General features: G+C 34.6%; 1 pseudogene; it reads left to right on the top strand.

Annotated features, from left to right (window-relative positions):
• Positions 1–1,372: 1,372 nt before the first annotated feature.
• On the top strand, positions 1,373–8,249 carry LOC111398963 (annotated as a pseudogene).
• Positions 8,250–8,450: the final 201 nt, after the last annotated feature.

Consider the following 8,450-nt stretch of genomic DNA (forward strand, 5'->3'; position numbering starts at 1 on the left):
CATGTGCATGACTCTTTAGGTCACAGCCATGTAGCGGAAATAACAACAACGTGCAAAATAGAGGTTATGTTCTTGAAAACATGTCACAGTTCATGGTGTGTATAGAAGAGGTAATAGATTCATGTAAATCATTCCTCAGGACACAACTATGTATACAGCTTGGTACATTGTGCATCACTGAGGTCATATGTGCGTGTGGAAACCTGGTCATAGTTCATGGTGTGTATTGAATAGTGTGCTTCACACCTCCATAGTCCACAGGTCACAGTTTTGTATCAAGCTGACTAACAAATGCAACCATGTGTAAATGAATTATTAACAAACAATTACTTGACTCAAATAACATTTGCAAAATTGAAAAAAACAATGGTCACATATAATGTCAATCTTGTTATACCAATGAATGTTTCAAATACAAAAAGATGATATATCTTTGACCTATTTGTATCATGTGTTATTGTCAATGTGATATTAGCTCAATGGGGTCAGAATGGAACATCTCCTACGGTTGTGACCATGTCCTCCACATCGTTCATATTTCACTGTTGGTTTCTCTTCTCTAGATGATCCGTTTCTTTTCTCAGTAGGCCTTCCACAACTCCATTTCTGGTTAGGAGCTAACACAATTTCGTGTTATACTTCTATAGACACTGTCCATTTGCCTGTATTTTATTTACCAGCGATGATCAGCACTTTTGTGACTAGCATTGGATTCTTCTACTGCAAATGTGACGTATTAATCAATTCATGATCATAGAATGAAATTGAATGATTACCCTTATTGTTTTCTCCGACAATTGTATTTAATTTATCGGAACGATTCGAAATTCTGTAACGCGAAATTTCATTGTGGGTGAAATTGTTCAATTTATCATCGAAATCAATGGACACTATTACTTGCTTTGTTCTCTTTGAAGACTAAATTAGGTTTTTTAACCATGAGAATCTGAATGCCAGTTGAATTTTTTAATTTTGGAATGTCGATTTTATATTGAAAGGAATCCTACAATAGAAGGAAAACTATGCTTCATTGTAGGAAATGGACGTAACTGTGTATGTGTGTATATATACATTTGATTTTTGAATCTTCAAACTATACACTTGACATATGATTTGGTGTATACTTAATCACTGAACTATGATTTTTTCCCTAATTTAAGAGTTGTGCTTGTAATTATGTATACCAAGTTTTATCCTTATTCAATTGGATAGTATGCCTAATTAACCCTATCAAACAGACGTCGAAGCAAAAAGTTCACCATTGCCCATAGTTAAAGTGGGCTTATCTGCTGGCCCATTTTACACACAAGAAGTTGCTAAAATAAGTATATAAAAGTAAAAGTATAATAATTTATCCACAGATAAACGAGAATAAAGAGTATAATTGAAAAACGGATAACTTAAAACCCTAAAATAATCAATAATCTTCACTCAGTACAATATTCTTTCTGACTATTCACTGTCTGCATATATACATTTTTGTCCTATCTAATTGAAAGATTTAACGGCGGAAAGGGATGACAGCGAAGAGTTCAACGGCGGCGTCGAGTAGTAGATCTGGCGGTGGAGCATCAGTGGATTTTTACATCGGTAGCGTAATAAGCTTGACATCGAAAAGTGAGGTCAGGTATGAAGGCATACTCTACAACATTAACATTGAAGAGTTCAGCATCGGCCTCCGCAATGGTAAGGAAATTATTAACAAGTCATTCATGCTTTTTCTGTAAATTTTAGCATTTGATGAAATTGTTTAATGTTTTGGTGAGTTTTTTATGATTAATTGGTTTATTATGTGGATGCTTCTTTATAGCATATATTTTAAGAACATTTTTCTGTTTTAGACGAATGGGGATTACCGTTATATCTGTTTCTTGATCGAGTTTTGGCTGAAATTTTATTTAACTTTTGGATAATTCTTGATTGATTCTTTTCCTATTAGATTTTATTTTATTTTATTTTATTTTTTGGCGGTTAAGAAGACGTTTTTGTTTAACTGGTGTTATTGACTTGATATTTTTCATATTAAAATAAATTATTTTTTTCATTTTATATTTTGGTTTTGTGGATTGGGGAAATAATTATTCTTTGCTATTTTGTGGGTTAAACAATCGCACCGAAAAAAAAAAAAAAAAAAAAAACACCTTGATGTGAATACTACTCACAACACGAGAAATTGATAGTTAATTAATTTACACTGTTAATTAGTTTTCAATGGATTGGCTTATGCTAATTATCGGTTGAGTTATTAGCAATCTAAATTTGGGATAAAAAGTAGTGTTTTCGAGCTCATTTGAGAAAAGAATCTGAACTAGTTAAGTTTTGAGTTAATTGTTCCAATGGTCACTGAACTTAGGTTCACGTCTTTGATTGACCACTGAAATTTAAAATGTCGAATTTTGATCACTGAACTTAGGTGATTGGCCGTTGAACTTAGGTCCATGTCTTCGATTACTCACTGAAGTTTAAAATTTCGAGTTTTGACCTCCGAACTTCGAAAAATATTGTACATTACTCGCTGAACTTTGAAAAATATTGTACATTATTCACTGTAAATTCGATATTTTTTAGAGCTCAACAATTATGCTAGTGAGTAACGTACAATATATTTCAAAGTTCAGTGGTCAAAATTCGACATTTTAAACATTAGTGAGCAATCTAAGATATGAACCTAAGTTCAGTGAGCAATCGAAGACATTGATCTAAATTCAGTGACCAAAACTCAACATTTTAAACTTCAGTGACCAATCAAAGATATGAACCTAAGTTTAGTGATCAAAACTCGATATTTTAAATTTTAGTGGTCAATCAAAGATATGGACCTTAGTTCAGTGATCATTGGAACAATTAACTCTTAAGTTTTCTAGTAAAAATGTCGATGACAAAATAGACATGACTAATGATGCTTATTAAGTAAATTGTAAATTTATTTCTAAATAATATATCTGTCACTGATTACATTGTAGTGCCCACGAGATGGGTTATAGATTGTTTGCACAACAACTCTACTGCACTCGTAGGGCTTAAAAATGGTTTTGGAGTTCTTGGCCATACGCATTTCTTGAGATTTCATGTATTTGGTCCATGTTACAAATCTCTTAATCAGTATATGACAAATTAATAAATCGAATTTTCAGTAATATGGCCTAGAAAATGATTAATTTTTGGAAGCTTATTTAAGTTTCACAAGTTGATGTTATAGCCTGTTCAATATGACCTTTAAGCTAGTTTAGTTGCCTTAATGGTTGCTTTGTAATGACTTAACGTCGTTTCACAATGGAGCTCATGCTTGTTCATGCTGTGGTAGTGAGATCATTCGGAACCGAAGGACAGAAAAAGGATGGCCCACAAGTCCCTCCCGGCGACAAAATCTATGAATACATACTGTTTCGAGGAAGTGATATTAAGGTATCGGTTTGAAACTGTATGCTTGTGTAGTTTGTCTTGCAAATTTTTTCTTGATTCATGTGTGGTTTGCTTGTTTTGAGTAAATGCATCTTATTTAACATATTGGTCAGTCTCCAGATTTTGATGTAATACAAGGTTTTCTAAGCCTCTGTTTGGCTAATTTATAAATGATTTATGAATCATTTGTAAATATTCAAACATCATTGTCTACCCCATATTTCTATGGGCCCACAAGTATTATCCACTTATTTACTATTCATTTTTATCTACTTATAAACCAAACTGTTTATAAATTCTTCCCAAATGGAGTCCAAGCTTTTATCCTTTTCACAATAAGAATAAATGCCTTACGATTTTACTTACTGTTTTGACTATTTTTTTAGATGAAAATACATGCTTTCATTCTGTTTCTTCTTTACCCTGTTTTTGGAGGTTGGTGTGTGATGGGGGGTAGAACAGTTAGTCTAGAAGAGAATGGCAATATGGAAATTTTGCATACTTGTGAAAAATGACCATTACACTATGATTGTACATTGCATTGGCAATTTTTTACTGTAACACCTATGATGTCATGCCACATTCTTACTGGAACATGATTAAGCCTTTTTTTTTCCAACTTGTGTTTTGGTATTAATTCTTCTTTACTCTATCTGTATTCCTATTCGCTAATAATCTGACTACATCTTTTCTATTTCGCAGGATTTGCAAGTGAAATCTTCTCCTCCCATTCAAACTACACCGCCTGTAAACAATATAAACAATGATCCTGCCATTATTCAGGCAAGTATTACCAAGACTGCGGGGGATGTGATATGATGCTAGAGGTTGAATTGATTTGAAACTAATCTGTCTTATTCTCACTGCAGTCTCACTATCCGCATCAAGCAACCACATCAACAAGTTTGCCCACAGCTACTAGTGGGCCTGTGGCTGATCCTGGTTCCCATTCTGCACATTTGGGACATCCTGGATCAGCTCTTCAAAGTGGTCTGCCTTTATATCAATCGGGAGGGAACTTGAACTCTTGGGGTCCTTCTCCTCCAAATGCAAATGGTAGTGGGCTAGCGATGCCAATGTATTGGTAGGGATTTTATGGTGCACCTAACGGTATGCCTCAACTGCCACAACAATCCTTGCTTCGACCACCTATGGGGCTGTCAATGCCTCCTACCACCATGCAACAGATGCAGTATTCTGGTATCACCACATCTTTACAGACAGGAGCATCAAGCTTACCAGGATCTAATTTAAACGATTATAATTCTCCCTTACTTCCCAACAGCTCTAGTTCTGCTAATGTACCTCCAATTTTTAGCATTTTAGTGTTCCTCCACTGCAGTCCGTTGCACTGGCATCTGAAACAACAACAAACCTGTTACCAAACAAAGCTTCTGTATTTGCCATCCCTACGTTAACACCAAGTTCTAAGTTGCCATCCTCAGCCCCTGTATCTACATTGACTCCTGACAATGCTGGTGCATTTTCGGTCGCTAGCAGTCTTACAAAATATGTCACAACACCCTTGACACAGCATACCATGTCTCGTCTTGCTACATCTGGTTCTGGGTCATCTAGCCTTGGTCTTTTAGAAACATCCACACCTTCACTTGTAACCCCAGGGCAGCTATTGCAGTCTGGACCACCTCCGTTATCTTCAACTCAGTCTTTGCAAACAGCTCAAAAGGATGTGGAAGTAGTTCAAGTGTCACCTAAGCCATCATCAGAATAGCCAGCCCGGGTGGCAACTGAATCTCAAATGCCAATATTACCTTTACTACCGAGCATGCGAGCCCATAAGGTTTCCTTCCCTTCTTTGCATGCATACCTACAGGCACTCAAAACACTTATTTGTTGTTTATTCATTTATTAAAATTCAATCATTATGATTGAATGCTATGAAGACAGAATCATTTTTGTCTAGAATATTGAATAGATCATAGGAGCTTTGTGAGTTTTAAAGAATGTGGAGAACCATATGAGAAGATAAGTGATTAAAGTGAAAAGATTAAAGCATTGAAATTGCACCATCGAAGCAAAACCCATAATTTATATTGAATTTTCAGTTTTGACACCCTTGGTAATTTAAAATCTAGTTTGGCTTCAAGTGAAACTAGTTCTTCGAAAATCTGTTCATTGTATCGATTGTTTGGTTGATTAAGCTGATAAAGCCGTCTATTTGAATGCTCAAAATAGGCATCACTGATCACACAAGTGGTTGACTATTTTTTTCCCTTTCATATTGGTTCAGTAGCTTGTCTACATGAATCTTTTCTTTTCCTTAAATATGATCACATTCTACTAACTCGGAATTAAGCCCTTGTTTGAGTCCCATTTTAAGGGGGAAGAATGCATTTTGAATAGTAGATTGATGAAAAATGTGTGGTTAAAAATTAAGAAAAAAATTTGGTTTGCGTGTAATATTATTTTATTGAAGAATGTGTGGTTGATAATGAGTTTCGAAAAAAATGAATTTTTAGAAAAATGGGGCTCAAACACTAGCCAGCCGGCCAGCTAGGAAATAAAATTGAGTATGCTATATTTTTCATGTGTATGATCCATGGACTAGAGATATTTTGAAGTTGTTTGGTCACTTAGAAGCTGCAAGGTGTGACACACCTCCTTTAACCAATACCATATTAATTTATTTGCTTAGATAAAATCTTCAAAGTGATGTTTCCTTGACATGTTGATAAATTTATGTTGAAATTTTATGACTAATTATTTTTGCACATTTTGAGCGTAAATTGGTTTGTGAATGTACTATCTGATGGAAGCTGCTTCAAAAGCTAATGTTGTATTGTTCTGATGTCCTTTAGCCAAGTGGAGCTAGTTATCACATGTGTAATAATTACAGAGGGCGTGGGGGAAGAGGAACTGGGGTAAGAACTTTATTCACTATATTTAATCTTAGATTTGTTTCATTCATTCAACCCGCTCCCCCCCCAACCCCCAATAATCTCCGTAGCCTTTATATACTACTTTCATGTCTCTCTACATTATGTTGTGGTAGCTTTAGCCATATGTTTCATTAACAGTTTGTTGAATTTAAATTCTCACAAAATATCATGCCTCCTTTTTCCATGCATTGGTGAACCAACCCTCATCAATCCTTTCCTCTAAAGTTGTAGACTTGTAGAAGGTCAAATGGCAAATACTATTGCTTATTGAAGAAAACATCCAAGTAGAAGAGATAGACGTTTTGCCTTCATTTGGCAAACAAATTTATAAATTGTTTATAAATTTAGTCAAAACCAAACATTACTTTCAACCTAATATTCATAATTACTTTTACTCATTATATTCACACATTTTGTGGGATCCATTACTATTCTTCTTACTATTTCTATCTATAAACCATTTATAAATTTGACAAGCAGTCTTAATTAGATTAGGGTTTTTTGTCTGTTAGAATGTCATCTTATGTTAGTCAGATAGATGTTTTTAATTGATTGTTACATGTTAGAAGTTACCTTGGAGTTAAGGATGGGCTCTGATTTTTCATTTTGAACACAACTTTATTATTATTGGATCAGAAGTACATATTTTCGTCCTACCATTTCTTCTCTCTCCTTTCTTGTCACGCCCTAAGTCAATGTCTTTAAAATGGACCAGAAGATGGTATCACATCACAGGAAGAATAGTGCCTTCATTTCTTAATCTAGTTTTTGAGTCAATAAACACTTGAGATTGTAATTAGAGGGAGCCCCAATCATGTCAGATAAACTTAGCCTATTTTGATATGCGAGATTTCGAATTGTTTAATATGAGATGAATATAATCTGAGATCTTTTAAAATTATAAATGTTTTGCTTATGTGTTGTTGACTGTTAATGGGAGTCCCTGATTTGGAAATTGATCATTGACCTTGCAGGTCTCCCATCATGTGACAAAATTTATGGAAGATTTTGATTTTATGGCAATAAATGAAAAATTCAATAAGGATGAAGTATGGGGTCATCTGGGTAAAAATAACAAATCCTAGTCTAAGGAAGGGAATGAAAATGGTAGCAATGAAGATGATGATTCACGTGATGAAGGTGATACTGAACTGCCAAAGATTGGGATCACGGTAATTATTTTAATTGTGAATGCTTTTTATTCTATGATTGCTTCACCTCTCCTTACCACCCTACTTTTTCTTTTGAAGTTTGTTTACAAAAAGGACGACTTTTTTTGCTCCATTTCATGTAATGCCCTTGACAATGAGTCAAGTCATGGAAGGACTAGGTATTCAGAGCAAATGAAGTTAGATACAGAGGTATGCTCATTTGGTTGTGATGGTTTTCCCATATGTTGATTTTCCATTTGTTGGCTAAGATGCATGTATTGATGCAGACATTTGGAGATTTCTCAAGGTATCGTGGTGGCCGAGGAGGTCGTGGCCCTCAAGGTGGTGGTTGGTTCCGAGGCTCTTACCATGGAAGGGGGGGTTATGGTGGCGGTGGATATGGAAGGAGTCGTGGCCGAGGTTTTACAAATCGTACCTCTTAAAGCAAAGTGCATATGTTTATTAAGAGTGAAAGATAATGCCATTTTGTCCACTAGGGCAGGAATAATTGATCAAGGACTTGAAATGCTTGTGCATTTTGCATTTAGTTGCTTGAATAATAAATTGGGATAAAATCTTTGATTTCCTCTCCGGTGGCAACTTTTTGTCTCTAATATATAATGTGGCCAGGAGTTTGATAGTTTTTTGTATTTTCTAGATATGGTAAATTTCAATTGTTCGACACTGATAGCCTTGGTGAATTGAAAATCAAAGTCTTAATTAATTGTTCAATACATTTCTCCAAGGTTATCAACATTTAGTATGCTTGATTGGATAATGGCATAAATTTTTTCAATTATCTTGTGTAGCGTGCTAAATGTACCACAAGGGTGTGTTTGATACACCCAAATTTTCCAAGGAAAATGGAAAATTAATTCCAATTCCATGTTTTTGCTTATTTGATGGCTCTATTTTTCTATGGAATTCATTTTCTAGCTTTTCATGCCATCTAGGATTTTTTTTTTTTTTTTTTTTTTTTTTTTTTTTTTTTTTTTTT

The sequence above is a fragment of the Olea europaea genome, chromosome 8 (genome assembly GCF_002742605.1).
Source record: "Olea europaea var. sylvestris chromosome 8, O_europaea_v1, whole genome shotgun sequence".
Taxonomy (NCBI): Eukaryota; Viridiplantae; Streptophyta; class Magnoliopsida; order Lamiales; family Oleaceae; genus Olea; species Olea europaea.